At 38.7% G+C, this 17572-nt stretch overlaps 1 protein-coding gene across 4 annotated transcripts in view; it reads right to left on the bottom strand.

Annotated features, from left to right (window-relative positions):
* RAB27B (RAB27B, member RAS oncogene family) overlaps positions 1 to 17572 on the bottom strand; it is a 177196-nt gene that overhangs the window by 26251 nt on the left and 133373 nt on the right. Inside the window, exon 1 of one of the 4 annotated variants that reach the window (XM_085016841.1) lies at positions 9879 to 9921. The exons of the other annotated variants lie outside the window; for them this stretch is intronic. The gene's annotated coding sequence lies outside the window, so the exon portion shown is untranslated. Of the gene's footprint in view, positions 1 to 9878; positions 9922 to 17572 lie in introns of those variants that run through there. 4 annotated transcript variants of the gene reach the window in all.

The raw sequence follows: 17572 nt of genomic DNA, 5'->3' as shown, positions 1-17572 counted from the left end.
GTTTTTTGGCTTTGTTTTGTTTATTTGTTTGTTTGTTTTGGCTTTTTAGGGTTGCACCAGTGGTATATGGAGGTTCCCAGGATAGGGGTCCAATCAGAGCCATAGCTGCCAGATTTGAGCCATGTCTGCAACCTACAACACAGCTCACGGTGATGCTGGGTCCTTAGCCCACTGAGCGAGGCCAGGGATGGAACCTGTGTCCTCATGGATGCTAGTCAGATTCGTTTCTGCTGAGCCACGATGGGGAACTCCCAAAATAGTTTTAAGCTTTATAGTTTTGCCTCCAAAATCTCCAGAAGAAGCCCAGTAGATGCTGACATGTCTCTGTTATCAGTGAGTGAGTGAATCAAAGAAGAACTTTTACCACACATTAGCCTTCAGCTCACATTGATGATTTAAAGGGAGAAGTTGGCTTCTAGCCCAATTTACAGTGCATTAAGCCAATGAAAGTATAATTATTATATGGCTTGGAATATGAGCACCTTTAGACATTATTCTTAAGCTTAAGACTTCATGAAATTCAGAAATAGTAATGAGAAATTGCATAGACACTTCTCTATGTTGCAGTGTAGGATTTTATGATTGCTTCTCCAGATAGGTAAGAATTACACTCAGGCAATTCTAATAGATTTTGCCAATTAACAGAATTTTCATGTAAGATAATTTTTATCAAAGGAGGTGACTTGTGGCTATTAAGAGAAAAATACTACACAGGAGAAAATTTCAGTAAAAATAGCAAAAGTATCAAATAGAAAGGACTACTTGAGATAATTCACATGATAATATAATGAGAGTTAACAACAGTTATATTGCCTTCTTACATATCAGGCACTGTTTTAAGGTCTAAGTACTATAGATGAACACATTTAACCTTTAACATAACCCAGTAACGTTACTGATTCAACTCAGTCTCTATAAAAATCCAGCTGCCTTTGGGTAGAAAACACAACTGATCCTAAAATTCATATGCAAATTCAAGGGTCATAGAATAGTCAAAATAACCTTGACCAAAGGGCAAAAAACCTGGAGGATTTGTACTTCCCAATTTCAAAACTTATTACAAAGTTATAGTAATCAATACAGTGTGGCACTGGCCTCAGAGTCACCATATAGATCAATGGAATAGAACTGAGAGTCTATAAATAAACTCTTACATTTATGGTCAATTGTGATAAGGTGACAAAGTCAACTCAATGGGGAATGAATAGTTTTTTCAACAAATGGCACTGTGACAACTAGACAATCACATTCAAAAGAATGAATTTGGACTATTGCCTTATACCATATACAAAAATTAACAGACCCAAACGTAAGAGCTAAAATTATGCAACTCTTGAAAGAAAACAGTAATAAATCTTCATAACCTCAGAGTTCCTGTTGTGGCTCAGTGCTTAACGAATCCAACTAGGAACCATGACGTTTCAGGTTCGATCCCTGGCCTCGCTCAGTGGGTTAAGGATCTGGCGTTGCTATGAACTGTGGTGTAGGTTGCAGATGTGGCTCAGATCTGGCATTGCTGTGGCTGTGGCATAGGCCAGCAGCTACAGCTCCGATTGGACCTCTAGCCTGGGAACGTTCATATGCTGTGGGTGAGGCCCTAGAAAAGAAAAACAAAACAAAACAAAACCTTCATAACCTTAAACTGGACAGTGGTTTCTCAGATAAAACACCAAAAGTACTAGTAACAAAAAATAGATACATGGATTTCACCACAATTACAAACTTTTGTGCTTCAAAAGTCACCAATAGACAAGTGAAAATATAACCCCTAGATGGGCAGAAATAGTTGCAAATCATATTTCTGATAAGAGACTTGGATCCAAACTATATAAAGAATTCTCACAATTCAATAATAAAAAGACAAACAACCCATTACCCATTACAAAAAAAATGGGTAAAGGATTTGAATAGATACATTTCTCCAAAGATTACATACAAATGGCCAATAAGTGCATGAAAAGATGCTAAGACAGCATTAGTCCTTAGAAAAGTACAAAATCATGGACTTGGAGAAAAGACTTGTGGCTGCCTGATGGGAGGGGGAGGGAGTAGGAGGGATTGGGAGCTTGGACTTATCAGACACAACTTAGAATAGATATACAAGGAGATCCTGCTGAATAGCATTGAGAACTTTGTTTAGATACTCATATTGCAACAGAACAAAGGGTGGGGGAAAAATGTAATTGTAATGTATACATGTAAGGATAACCTGACCCCCTTGCTGTACAGTGGGAAAATAAAAAAATTAAAAAAAAAAAAGAAAAGTACAAATCAAAATCACAATGAAACAATACTTTGTACCCTCTAGGATGGCTCTAACAAAAATAGGGCCAATGCCACCCCACCAAAATAGGGACAACATTAAATGCTGGTGGAGATGTAAAGATATGGAGTCCACCCACATCACTGGTGAGAATCTGAAATGGTGCAGCAACTTTGGAAAAGTTTGGCACTTTCTGAAAAAGTTAAACATAGAGAGACCTTAAGACTATCAATTCTACTCCAAGGTTTATATTCAAAAGAAAAGAAAACATATGACCACACAAAAAATAATATACAAATGTTCATCTATGGATGAATGTATAAACAAAATGTGTCTTACCCATACAAAGGGGTATTATTCAGCCATAAAAAGGAATGAAGTACAAATACATGGTAAACACAGATGGACCTTGAAAATATCATTCTAAGTGAAAGAAGCCAGTGGCAAAAGGCTACATATTTTATGATTTTATTTACCTGAAATGTCCAGAATAGACAAACCCATAGAAACAGAATGTAAATTACTGTGTGCCAGAGGATGCAGAGAGGAAGAATGTGGAGTGAACATTAATGAGTAGGAGGGTTTTTTTTTTTGAGAAATGATAAAAATGCTCTAGATATAAATATTAATGGTGACATATCGTTGTGAATATACTAAAACCCACTAAATTATACACTTTAAAAGGATGGATTTTTGGCATATGAATTATATTTCAATTTCAATAAAACTATTATTTAAAACACCCAACAGTGGAGGAGTTCCCATTGCCGCACGGTGGGTTAAGAATCCAACATAGTGTCCATGAGGATGCAGGTTTAATCCTTAGCCTCGCTTAGTAGGTTAAGGATCTGGTGTTGCCCAGCATAGGTCCCAGATGCTGCTCGGATCTGGTGTTGCTGTGGCTGTGGTGTAAACCAGCAGCTGCAGCTCCAGTTTGACCCCTAGCCTGGGAACTTCCATATGCTGCAGGTGTGGCCATGAAAAGAAAAAAAGAAGAAATAAAAACCCAACAGTGGAGTTCCCACTGTGGCACAGTAGGTTAAGGATCTGCTGTTGTCTCTGCATTGGCTCAGGCTGCAGGCAGAGGTTTGATAACCAGTCTGACACAATGGCTTAAGGACCTGGTGTTGCCACAGCTATGTCAAGCCTTGGCCAAGGAACTTCCATATGACAAGGCTATAGCAAAAAAAAAAAGTAAGAATACTATATTTTACATTAAAAATAACTGATCCAGCCTAGCCCACAAGCTCGGTGTTAATTAATACTTGTTTACAATGAAGCCACTTCCTAGTATGTGCCTGTGTATTCAAATAATACTACTCTCCTAAGCCATAAACAAAATGAAACGATAACTTGCAGAATGGGAGAAAATATTTGTAAATGATGTGACTATTGAGGGCTTAATTTCTAAAATATACAAACAGCTAATACAAACTCTAAAACAAACAAACAAACAAACCAAAAAAAAAAAAAAAAAAAAAAAGAAAAGGAGTTCCCGTCGTGGCGCAGTGGCTAACGAATCCGACTAGGAACCATGAGGTTGCGGGTTCGGTCCCTGCCCTTGCTCAGTGGGTTAAGGATCCGGCGTTGCCGTGAGCTGTGGTGTAGGTTGCAGACGCGGCTCGGGTCACGCGTTGCTGTGGCTCTGGCGTAGGCCGGTGGCTACAGCTCCGATTCGACCCCTAGCCTGGGAACCTCCATATGCAGCAGAAGCGGCCCAAAGAAATAGCAAAAAAGACCAAAAACAAAACAAAAAAAACAAAAAAACCAATCAAAAAGTAAGCAGAAGAACTAAACAGACATTTTTGCAAAGAAGGCATACAGATGGCCAAAAAATACATGAAAAGATGCTCAACATTGATTTGCAAATCAAAACTACAATGAGGTATCACCTCACACTAGTCAGAATGGCTATCATGAAATATTCTACAAATAAAAAGTGCTGAAGCTGGTGTGGAGAAAAGGGAACCCTCCTATACCATTGATGAGAATGCCAGTTGGTGCAGCACTATGGAAAGCAGTATACATAGAGGTTCCTCAAAAAACTAAAAATAGAGTTGCCATATGATCCCATAATCCCACTCCAAGACATACATCTGGACAAAACTATAATTCCAAAGGATATATGAGCCTCTATGTTCATAGCAACATTATCCACAATACCCAAGACATGAAAACAACCTAAATATCCATTGACAGATGGATGGATAAAGAAGATGTGGTATATATATAAAATGGAATACTACTCTGCCACAAAAATTGAAATAATACCATTTTCAGCAATATGGATAGAACTAGAGATTATCATACTAAGTGAAGTAAATTAAAGACAAATATCATATGATATCATTTATATGTGGAATCTGAAATATGACACAAATGAACTTAACTACAAAACAAAAAAAGACCCGTGGACATGGAGAATAGACTTGTGGTTGCCAAGGGGGAGAGGACTCGGGGAGAGAAATGGTTTAGGAGTTTGGGTTAGCATATGCAAGCTATTATATATAGAATGGATAAATGACAAGTTCCTGCTGTATAGTGCTGGGAACTATCCAATAACTGCGATGAAGCATAATGGAAAAGATATATATATATATATATCTAAATATATATATATAAATCACTTTTCTGTACAGCAGAAGTTAACACAACATTGTAAATCAACAATACTTCGATTAAAAAAATAATGCCTTAAGCCTAATGAACAGGGCCTGTAGAATATACTCCAAGAAGTATACTTCTGCGGTTACCTTTAAGCAACTTATTCTAATGTAGAAAAACTCAATGGTCAGGAAAGGAGTCAGTTTATGTAATTTGATCTTGTTGCAGTTTAGAGCAATTTCCTCTTGCTGTTTGCCATCAGCAAAGCTCCACATACAGATAGTGGATTCCTTCTTACGCTGAAACCCATTATTGCAACACCCTTAATATTCTTTCCCAGCTATGAATAATTTTAGTCCTTCACATATTCTAAGTTTTATTTCTCTGAAAATTAGTAGCCCCTAAATCATTACTTTACTCACTCTAAATACATACACTGCATCACTAAGATGTTGCATAAATATTTATATTAGATAAATTAAGCTTCAAGAATTTTTTGCAAGATTTAATATTTGATCTGAAAATTTTTCCATTTATCTTCATAAATGTACTTCATGACTTACTTTTTTAAGGGAGTCAGACTTTTTAAAAAAATGCTTTCCTAGGTCCTTTTAGCCAAGGGGCAAGAAAAAAGAAAAAAAAAGCAAATCCCTGAAATTCTGCAAAGCCTTATATTGAAAGAAACTTTGCTATTACATCTCTTCTAGAAAATCTTATGAAGCAATAATGCACATTAGGAAGTATACACAAAGAGGCCAGTGCCTTCCCTGAGATCTTTTGGTAGGACCAGAAAATAAGTTTTTCCAACTTAGTGTTCTCAAATGTGACTGCTTTTAAAATTCCCTGATGAGAGTTCCTGTTGTGGCACAGTGGAAACCATCTGACTAGCATCCATGAGGTTGCAGGTTTGATACTTGGCCTTGCTCAGTGGGTTAAGGATCCAGCATTGCCATGAGCTGTGGTGTAGGTCCAGATGCGGCTCAGATCCTGCATTGCTGTGGCTGTGGCATAGGGTGGCAGCTGTAGCTCCGATTCAACCCTGAGCCTGGGAACTTCCATATGCTCTTAGTGCAGTCCTAAAAAGCAAAAAAAAAAAAAAAAAAAAAAAAAAAAAAAAAAAAAAAAAAAATTCCCTGATGCCTAGGCATCAACACAAACCAAAGTGTTAGTATTTTTTGATGTTGTCCAGATGATTCCACTATGCCCACCATGTTTGAGAACCACTGCCCTACCCCCTTGCCCAAGAGACTCCCCATTGCCAATGGGTGATTTGTAATTTGGAAGTAACCTCAATCTCGCACTGTAGCAAATAGAAGAGTGGACGACATTCATAAAGACATCTCTTTTCTTAAGATGGTGTCTGGCTGGAGAGATGGTTCCCTTCCCACTCTTGGCATCTGCTGCAATGTGCCAACCAGTACCAGTCACGGGACTGTTCCTTTCCCTTATCATGACAATCTCTAAGTCAGTGATCAATCCATTCTTTCTCCATAGAGTTATGTGATATAGGAAAGGACATTAAGGGCATATATATGTATATACTTATACTTACTGAAGCTTCCACTCTTAAATCATGTCTTCACATAAAAAAGACATGGTTTTAAGTTAAAGAGATGCTCAGAGAATAAGATGTTTACTAAGTGTTCAGACATTAGCTTAATACTCTTGCAAATTGGGTTCATTTTCCAGCTGGTTGCTGCTTTGAGGAAGTCATGCCAAACTTCTACCACTTTGCTTCATTATCTGAGTAAGGACATACTAATCAAAATATCTGCCCACAAAATCTGCCTCTCTGACATGCAAGGAAGTCAAATTAGATAGCATCTCAGAGTTCATAGGCAAGTATCTATGAAAATAAGATGACTACCATATTATTACAAATTTCTCACTTAAACATAATTCTGGATAACTCCCATAGCCATATAATTCCAAGAATAAGAAAAGCACAAGGCCTCTTTAGGAAAAGAATGTTGGATATTCATTGTTTTAGTCAATATTTAACAAGATGCATTTTATTAGCTTAATAAATACTGGAAAAGAGAGATTATATCTACAAAAAATGGAGTTAGTCCAAAGAAAATGCTTTTTTGTCTCACAAAGGCTCTTTCTACATTATGTAGATGCTTATGCTAACTGAAATTTCTCAATTGGAATTTTATTTCTGCAATATGTATGATTTGAGGCTGAATAGAAAAAAAATTAAGAGGCTATTACATGTATCTTAACCCTTATGTGGTTGGGGAGAAAAATTAACAAATGTCCAGTCCCTTCCTCTGATAAGTTATTTGAAATGAGGTCTTCACCAGAAAGTCCAGGACTCTAAGTCTGGTAGGTGTTTGGAGGAGAGAGAAAAAACTCATAAAGGGATGTGCAGGTGGAGGCAGAAATAATCAGGAGGGCTTCATGGAAGAGGTGGGATGAAAGTTAGAGTTTGATGGGAAAAGGGAAGACAGAGGGATTAGCATGAGGCGAGTAATTACTGCTCCTGGAGGTAGAATGTGCCCCCCACCCCCAACCCCACCCTCAGTATCATTGGCTACAGGAATCTTGGCTTAGATGGAAGCAGAAGCAGCTTTCTGGGGGCTCTTGGTTGATGAAGTTGGATCTGCAGGATCAAGTTTTAACTGTTAAGAGATGTAATGGTAAAAGGTTGGAGTCTGCCTTATAAATTCAGTTTTAGCTATTTCCCAACCATGTGGCCCCATGCAAATTATTCAACACCTTATTCTTAGGGTCTTTATTATTTTTTATTATAGTTGATTAACAGTGTTGTGTCAATTTCTGCTGTACAGCATAGTGACCCAGTCATACATATAGATACACTCTCCTTCTCATACTATCTTCTTAGGATCTGTAATCTGCAGTTGTAAGTGTGTAAAAATATCTGGCTCAGTGCATTTGGTCACCATGAATTCCCCTTCATTCTGGACTTGCCTAGAAACAGGGAACCATAAAAAAAGTTTTGATCAATGAAGCAATATAACAAAAACACAAAATGATTAATCAACTATCATGGGTCACTTTACAGCCTCACATGAAGTCGCCAAATTTCTCAGAACAAAGGTGGTATAGAAATCCCAAGGCATGGCTATGTTTTTAAAAGCTGGTTTTACTTCTTAACAAAGCACTGGATGCTTTCAGACACTTTATCCCCTGCTGGAGTTCTGATTAAAAATAAAATATGTCAACAGTGACTAATTACAGCTTTAATGAATCTATTGTTTACTGCTTGGCGGTAACCTAATCAACTAACCATGTCTTAAACTCACCTAGCATTTTCTGATATCAAACATTTATAATTTCGTCTCTGACAACGTTCACCCCCAGCTGTTACTGGTGTGAAAAGAAAAGTCATCATTAGCACAAAGACATTTATAGCAATGCCCACGTTTTCCCGCTGGTTGGTGTGTTTTAAAGACTAATCAGAACAGAGCAGAAGGCAGATTATTTAGTGCCTCCCTCAAGAGTCTGCTAAGGTTCTGACATCACAGAGGGCTCTAACAGGGCAGCATGCTTCTTCTTTCTACAATATTCTTTAACATTAGAGTCGGCGAACTTTTTTGGTTAATAACGAATTTGGAGCTGAGAAAAGGCATGAAGTATTTAAAGGCATGAGTAGTTTACAGAAGTGATACCTATAAAAAGGTTGCAACACAGAATTTTGCATTGTGCTCTTGTCCAACATTTGTCCAACTTTTCCTTAAACTGAAAAAGAGACTTTCATGTGTAAACATACTCTCTTGACAGCTTCTATCCAGAGTAACTGTTCTCGCTGAAAAAGAAAGGCTTCAGCAAAGAAATAAGGGCCAAGAGTTGGAGTTTTTATAACCTTGTTATAAGACAGTTCTTATGAAATTAGCGTGGCTTGTATTTTCCAGAGCTGACCTAAAGAGGAAAGCTTGTGGCAGGCTGTGGGAACACAGACTGGGTTATATTGTATCTATCTCTGCAAAATCACCTTCCTGACATCCACTCCTGCTCAAGGAAACACATGATTACATATTCTATTAAAGATTTACATTTTACTTCCTGGTATTTTTGAATAAAAGGACGAATATCATAATTTCCTACAATAAGTCAAAACACTGAAAGGTAAATGTAAATTAACATTTTAATGGGGAAAAAAAAAACCCACAATAAACTGACATGAAGAACACATTTGCTGTATCTGACACTTTCTAGTTTACAGAAGGTCTTCATATCAAAGGAATCTTTTTTTTTTTTTGGTCTTTTTGCTATTTCTTGGGCCACTCCCGCGGCATATGGAGGTTCCCAGGTTAGGGGTCGAATTGGAGCTGTAGCTGCCAGCCTACGCCAGAGCCACAGCAACGTGGGATCCGAGTCGCGTCTGCAACCTACACCACAGCTCACGGCAACGCCAGATCGTTAACCAACTGAGCAAGGGCAGGGATCGAACCCGCAACCTCATGGTTCCTGGTCAGATTCGTTAACCACTGCGTCACGACGGGAACTCCATCAAAGGAATCTTGAAATCAGTCTATTTCCCCAACAGCAAAGAATGTTCTTCCCATAATCAACAAATTTTTGAATTGGGAAGTATCTTTCTTTCACTGTCTTGTTTATTGAGAGTCCAGTCACCTTAACTGCAAGTGAGGGATTCTGCACAACTAAATGAAAAGTCTTGCTGAAATCTAGCCCATTTGGGTGGATTTCATTATAACAGTAAGAGGCAACATTTTGAGAGTTAAATGCTTGCATATGAGGTTTTAGGAGTATACATTCTAGTTATACAGAATAAAAAAAGACAGAAGAGTCACAGTTGTTCCATCTAAACACTTCCGTTGAATAAGTGAAGATGAATATGTATACCATTGTGTGTTACTATGTGGGTACTTGTATTTTAGAATAAAATTGGCTCTGTTCTGCTCTGATAATGTTACTTAGTAGGTAATCTTCTAGTTCATGTTTACCTGATGACAGAGGCTAATACTAAGCAAATTCATTGTCTTTCCCATAATTAGGCAAAGGGTGAGACTATGATAATACACACCTTAAAAATCTTCCAACACCATCTGAAAGAGCTGAATTTCCCTAGGATCTTAAACAGAAACTGGTTTTATAAATCCAACAATAGAAAAGGTGTCCTTATTGAATAATCACAGATGTCAGCAAATGATACACCCTATGTCATGGTAGACAGAATTACATTTTCTTGAGCAACACAAATATGTAGATAAAATATGAGGAATGAGGCAAGAATGCAAGCTGGATATTTTTTCTCCAACATAACAGCATTGACTGGGTTACATCAGATATTGATTATAAAGGATTGGCAGGGTCATAATGAGCACATAGGCACACAGACATTCATGCACACACATATGCACATACACACATGCATACATGCATGCAGGCATATCAAGCATGGAAAGATCATTAGACCCGTGATTATACTCCCTAAAAGCCAGTTTTCTATTTAACTTGATCTTGTCAGAAGATATGTCTGCTTTAAAAGTTTATGGACTAAGCTAGAAATATATACAATTTATAATACAAATTTTATAAAATAAACAAATTTGAATTTTTTCTACGCTCATAATTCAAAGTAGAAGAGTGAGATCATCTTTTGCCTTGAGAATTTTGTTCAAGATATAAAACATGCAAAAGCATCTCGACTTGTAAAGAGTGGTGGTGGGGTCCTAAGGCCATGATTCCTAGGTTTCTTTACCTGGGATTAAGGTGGCACTAATCTCCTGGAGGAGGAGAAGAGGGGAGAGAAGGGAGTTTCTTGTAAAAGGAGCAAGGGGAATGTTAGGGATCACATACCATCAGCCTTGTTAAATGAACTCTGACAGATTGCCCAGGTGGAGGCCTTCCAAGGTTGGGCCTTAAAAATGGCACAGGATTCTTCAAAGAAAAGATCAAAAAGTTGCCTGGGGAAGCTTCACTTATACTGTCAATGGGCTCTCTGATTTCTGCCTTTGATAAAAACTAGTGCAACCAACACATTTACAGAATCTCTGTATGTAGGACACTAAACCCAGGAGAGAGGAGATGAAGGAAGAAAATGGAAATCCATGTGAAATGGTTTAGAAACATTTAAAAAGCAACAATAAGGAGGTATTACGTTAAAAAAAAATGAGAAAATAGTATAGGTTTTATAATCAAAATTAGACTTCACAATATACTTGTAGCACAGCAACACCTAAGGACGGGATACTAATCTCCCCCAGATGCATCCAGTCACTCAAACATTTATTGGGCACTGACTATGCATTGGGCACAGAGAGTCTTTGTAGGGATTAAATGAAATGACCTAACAGGTTCTGCTACTCCTACCCTCCCAAGACAACTATAATAGCTAATGTAAGCATGTCCTGGTAAGCTCAGCTGGGCTTTTTTCTCTTCCTGTGTTAATAGCCTCCCCTCTCAGATATTAATCTGAACAAAGTGTATGCTCACTAAAGCTGATAAGAACCTTCTAACTTGTCTTCATGGCACCAGTTTTGCCTATCCCCCATCCCTGCTCCACCAAAAAGGCAGAGTTACTTTTTATTTATTTATTTTTAATTTTTTTTGGCTTTTGCCTTTCCTAGGGCCGCTTCGCGGCATATGGAGGTTCCCAGGCTAGGGGTCCAATCGGAGTTATAGCCGCCGACCTACACCAGAGCCACAGCAACACCAGATCCGAGCCATGTATGCGACCTACACCACACAGCTCATGGCAATGCTGAATCCCTAACCCACTGAGCAAGGCCAAGGATCGAACCCGCAACCTCATGGTTCCTAGTCAGATTCGTTAACCACTGCGCCACAACAGGAACTCCAAGAGTTACCTTTTAAATATGTAATAGAAGCCACATCACTGTTCCATTTAAGATTTTCCAATGGCATTCCATCAAACTGAATCTAAAACCCAAACTCCTTCTTCTGCCTTACAAAGTGCTTATGACCTGCTTCTGACTCTTCTCTACTCTCTACTCTTCAAGGAGCCAAGTTTCATCTTGTCTTAGGACCTTTGCACGGGCTGTTCCCTCTGCCAGTTTTCACAAGCTGTCTTCTTATGACATAGTTCAGTTCTCAGTTTAAATGTTTCTTTATCAGAGAGATCTTGTAGGGCCCTCAAATGCAAACGAGGCCCCCATTCACTTTCTATGGCATCATCCTATTTTAATTTGTTGAACAGCCCTTCTGTCCCAATGATATGTCTTCCTGTTTATTATCACTCACTTTTCTCTCTAGAATGCAAGCTCTTTGAGGGGGGAGTTCTTTCAAGCCTCATGCACTTTGGGGCCTAGCTAAAAACAGATGTTTGACAAATATTTTCCAGATGCACTAATATATATCATGTTAGATCTAACTCGGTATGATTCTGTAATAAAGACTGCTGGTCTTGGAGAACTTCAGGTTGTGCACTAAAAATCCTGAATACTCTATATAAGAAGTATCTTTACCACCAAAGTTACCTTGCATGCTGAATCCAAAGAAGAAACCAATCTTAAACTTACAAGTATAAAAGCCTCAGAATTAAAGGACCCTGCTGGGTGAGTGTATAGTTTCTACCTCAAATTAAGAGCTGTTCTTAAGACACTTCCACTTCCTTGATTTTCAAAACTATGTCCAGGAAAAATAAGTGATAGGGGATTTTAATGAAGTGCTGGAAAGGGTCTTATTATTTAAGTTCTCCAAAGGTAAGAATACTGAAGAGAAGATTTCCTTTGGGTTCCTGGACCCAATTCCAATGTGTGTGTCTATGTGTGGGAAAGCTACCTCACACCAAAAAGCAATTCTTAGAAATGAACAGGTGTTTGAGAAATTAACTCAACTGAACTCATTTCTGACACTTGCTACCCATCAGATGCCACAGGTAAATGGCTGAATCCCACAAGACCGCCCTCCACCCCAGGTGACAATCACAAGCCCAAGTTGTTACCTGTGATTCTGACCAACCAGTGACAAATCAGAGGTTCCAATGACCCTGTCCTTCTCAGGATGTCAATCACAAACCCAGGTTTTTACCCATACTTCTGACCAACTGACTATCAATGAGAGGTTCCCGCAACCTTCTCCTTGAGTTAATTAATTTGCTAGAGCAGCTCAGAGAACTCAAGAAACTCATTTACTCACTAGATTACCTATTTATTACACAGGATATTAAAGGATAGAAATCAATAGTCAGGTCAAGACATACACATGGTGAGGTCCTGAACAAAGGACCTTCTGTCTTCATGGAGCTTGCGGCCAGGCATGTTTAGCATGTGGATACATTATGTTTCCCCAACATGAAAGCGCTCAGAACCTCCTCCTTTTAGGTTTTCATGGAAGCTTCATTACATAGACATGATTGACTAACTCATTAGCCATTTCTGATTGATTCAACCACTAGCCCTTATCCCCTCCTCAGAAATCAAGGAAGGGACTAAAAGTTCTAATGCCCTAGTTATGGTTGGTCTCCCTGGCAACCAGCCCCATCCTTAGGTGCTATCCAAAAGTCATCTCATCAACATAAACTCAGTTGTGGTGGAAAGGGGTTTGTTATGAATAATAAGACACCCATTTTGCCTTTATTTCTGAAGCACAGGAACTGAGGAAAAGAGGTCAACATTTATAACAAAAGATGCTACCATTCTTCTTATTACTTAGGAAATTCCAATGTCTGGGGAGCTATGAGCCAGGAACTGTAGATGAAGATCAAATATATAACAGAAATACATTTTGGTCACCTGAATGATGACCAAATCACAACATCACAAAAACCTCATGCGAGAGAATCACTGGGTCAAGCCCTCATTTCTACCATCCCACATGGAACACTCTTAATAGAGCAACACATTATCTTGGATATCAACTTTTGAGGATACATAATAAAAGTCATCTATACCTCAAGTAAAAGCAAGATCATGTTTTATTTTAGTTTTTAAATTTTATGGCTGCACCTGCAGCATAGGAAAGTTCCCTGGGCCAGGGATTGAATCAGCCACAGCTGTGGCAATACCAGATCCTTTAACCCACTGTGCTTGGCCGGGGAACAAACCTGTGCCTCCTCAGTAACCTGAGCCACTGCAGTAGGAGTCTTAATCCATTGTGCCACAGTAGGAACTCCTGTTTTAAATATATAAAAATGGCTAGCATTTCAGAAAATTTCGAGAAAATGTTATCACCAGTGGATGCAAATAACTCACATTACATGTAAACTGAAGAATGAAGTTTGTTCCCGAGCTACCGTTTTTTACTTTGGACTTGATTCTTAGAGGATATGGTTCAGTAAAGGATTGGACTCTGGAGGCAAGCCCGCCTGTGGACACATTTCAGCTGTGTTGAACTCTCAGAACCTACGTTACAGAGATCTTATGGAGGAATTGGAAATCTTTTACCTAATTTACCCATTCTGTTTTTTGAACCTCCACATAGTTTTATTTTTTATTTATTTATTTATTTTTTTTCTATTTCTTTGGGCCGCTCCCGCGGCATATGGAGGTTCCCAGGCTAGGGGTCAAATCGAAGCTATAGCCCCCGGCCTACGCCAGAGCCACAGCAACGCAGGATCCGAGCCGTGTCTGCGACCTACACCACAGCTCATAGCAACGCCGGATCGTTAACCCACTGAGCAAGGGCAGGGACCGAACCCGCAACCTCATGGTTCCTAGTCGGATTCGTTAACCACTGCACCACGACGGGAACTCCTCCACATATTTTTAAAATAAAGGTTATCGTTGATCTTTCCCTGTGTAATACAAAGGCAAACTGCCAGAAAACCTCTTGCACATTCCCATATCTTTTTTTCCATAGTTATACTCCAAAGACAGTTTTTGAGGTGTGCTGAAAGACCCTCCTGCACCTCAGCATCTGACCAGCCATAGTGCCTGAAATCCTTGTGACATCCTGATGAAAGAGACATTCTGAATGGGTCTAGTAGAAAGAAGTAATGTTAACTATATTAGGATAAGAAGTCCCCCAGGAGGTAATACATTAACTAGTTCATTAGTGTTGATTAGGTGAACTCATTAACCTTATGACCTCTGACTGTACTTAAACTACATCTTTCAAAGTGAATTTTGACTAGCAACATACCTGGTAAAAAGAGATGAAGCAGATTTTGTTGAATAAATAATGAAAAAGAGGCCAAGATCAGAACAGGGTGTATCTGTATTAATGAAATTCCTGAATGGGAAAGTAGAGAAGAAACTTAAATAAAGTTCCTGGGCAGATGGAAGGAGATTTTAAAAAGTTGGGGGTGGGGGTACAAAGTCAAGTGCTTATCACACCTCCCTTAGAATTTTGTTCCTAGTTGGCCATAAAGATGTCGTAACACATTCTGAATATCTGTATCATAAATGGTCTCAGCCCACGCTTGTTGAGCTCTTCAGATTCTAGAAGCTATTGTAAATAATTAACTTGGGAAAACCACTCTGCCCTTTACTAGTGGCATTTAATTAAATCTATGATAATCTGCACTATTGCTAATATACTAAGTGTAAAGCTATGTGCTGAAACAAGGTGCTGTGAAATGGTGAGAAGTCAAAGGGAGATAGCAAATTGTTCACAGCTCGAATTTATAAAGACAGACTCGAATTACTAGATACCAGAAGCAAAAGAACCTAGCAAAGGCTACCAAAAAATTCAAATGAAAGTGGTCTGGAGAAAAAGGCTGAAGTGAGGTGAAGATGTTAAATGTGAGATAATGAAGGGCATGGACTGGACAAAAGGAAATTTTGTAAACTCCCAACAAAAGCTGTGTATCATTCTGAGCTTCTAAAGGCTCATCTTTTAACCAAAACGTGCACTAACAGTAATACACATGAGGAGATGTTGCTGTGGTGGTAACACATGCATGGTGATACTTCTGAAAGAGTCAAGAAACTTCAGGCCAGTTCATAAAATTAACAAAACACTAAGAGAATTAATAAAAATTAAGAGGATGACCCGGTTTCCATTTTTTTCTTCTGTAGAGAAAATTATACTTGCAATTCCTTTGATGCTGTCACAGCATTATGCTTTGGATTCTGGGCTGAGACCCAATTCCAAACTACTGGAATAATTCAAATTGTGGTTTCATGGATGGCTTTTTTTTTTTTTTTTTTTTTTTTTTTTAAAGAAAACTACCCTTGCCATAGACTGCCAAGCATTAAGCTCCCTCTGAAGTTCAGTGGGCCTTAGAGAGTTCTTTGTCATCTACTTTCTGCTGAATGTTAAGATTTCAGGTTTAGCTGATCTTCTAAAGATGCTTTTAGGTGAACTAAAGTTGTCAAAATGAAAAGAATTTAAGATCCCACTGAGCTTTATAGTCTCTGATTTCACAATATCTGTGCTTTCAGATTCAGCCCACAGATGTCCCCACATTGCCAAACTACCCAGAACATATTACATCCTCAGTTTTAAAAGAGAATGTCAAGATAGTTCAACAAACATTGACTAAACATCAGCTCCATGCAAGAGACTTTCATGAGTGCTGTCAATATGGAGACAGACAAAAGCAGCTAAGCCGGGAACAGAATTCAGTTTATGCTCTCCTCCTTCAATCTATGTCTCAAGTTTACTGGAAGATATCATTATCAGGAAATGACCTTGAAACAGATATTGTGTTCTCTGCTGCAGAAACTAGAATCGTTTTTGTTCTGTCTCTGTAGCATTATGCATTTCACAAAGCATATCCAGAAAGGAAGACAAAAAAAAAAAAATTTGCCACGTGCAGGATGAGATAGCCACCTCTACTATTTTAATTCAGTTCCTTCATTTAGTCACACATCGAGACATGATATACACCAACTTGAGCAGAAAGATAAGGTTCATTAGCAAAAGACACTGCTTCCTTTCCCTCTAAATCACAACTTGTCATTATGTTTGTTCAACTCTTTTTTTAGAAGCCCGTCACGCTCAGGTGATATAAGGCAGGTGAACCAAAAAACACAAACTCCAGAACTACCTTGAAAAGGATTTAATAGCCATGAAAGAAACTTGAGCCTGAAGGAATTTTACCTTTTTGTTTTCTCTCAGCTGGTTCTTTCAAGAAGGTATTTTAGCTGAGATAGTCGTCTATGGAGAAACAGAAGAAACTGCTTGCTGTTCTGGATATTTTTCCAAAATAAAAATAGGAGTTTTTGAATGGTGTTAAGAAAGGTAGGATCTGATGGAGTATCCATGAGGATGCAGATTCAATCCTTGGCCTCCCTCTGATATTGCCATGAGCTGCAGCATAGGTTACAGATGCAGCTCAGATCCCGAGTTGCTGTGGCTGTGGTGTAGGCTGGCAGCTGCAGCTCTGATCCGATCCCTAGCCTGGGAATTTCCATATGTCTCTGGTGTGGCAGTAAAAAGAAAAGAAAAAAAGAAAAAGAAAGGTGGAATTCAAAATTAGGCCAGGTTGGGATGTGACCTTAGTGAGACTTTGGAGTCAGACACAGTTCAAACTTCAGATCCCCGAATTACTAGCTACATGGCTCAAGCAATTTATACAATCTGGGTCTCAGATCCCTCCTGCATAGGTGGGGGATGGGTGTCATACAGTATACGTAAAGCAACTCTATCACCTCTTAGCCATAGGGAGACCACTAATTGATGGAACTGATCCCTTGGTATGAAGCAGTGCTGGCAACTATTTCTTTGCAATTGCTGCATCTCTTTGTAATTAGTGTTGCAAACTCTCATTGATAACATATCTATTTTATACATTAAACTTAAATAATGACTGCAGTAAAGCGCTTTGTGACTAGTCAACCTGCATTTATATGAAACACACATGGAGTG

Source organism: Sus scrofa, chromosome 1 (assembly GCF_054392235.1).
Source record: "Sus scrofa isolate SSC_HxYL_T2T_F1_AM1 chromosome 1, Sscrofa_HxYL_maternal_Yorkshire_Landrace_v2.0, whole genome shotgun sequence".
NCBI classification, from domain to species: Eukaryota; Metazoa; Chordata; class Mammalia; order Artiodactyla; family Suidae; genus Sus; species Sus scrofa.
Note: the sequence above shows the minus strand (reverse complement) of the source record. Positions and strands in the feature narration are given on the sequence as shown.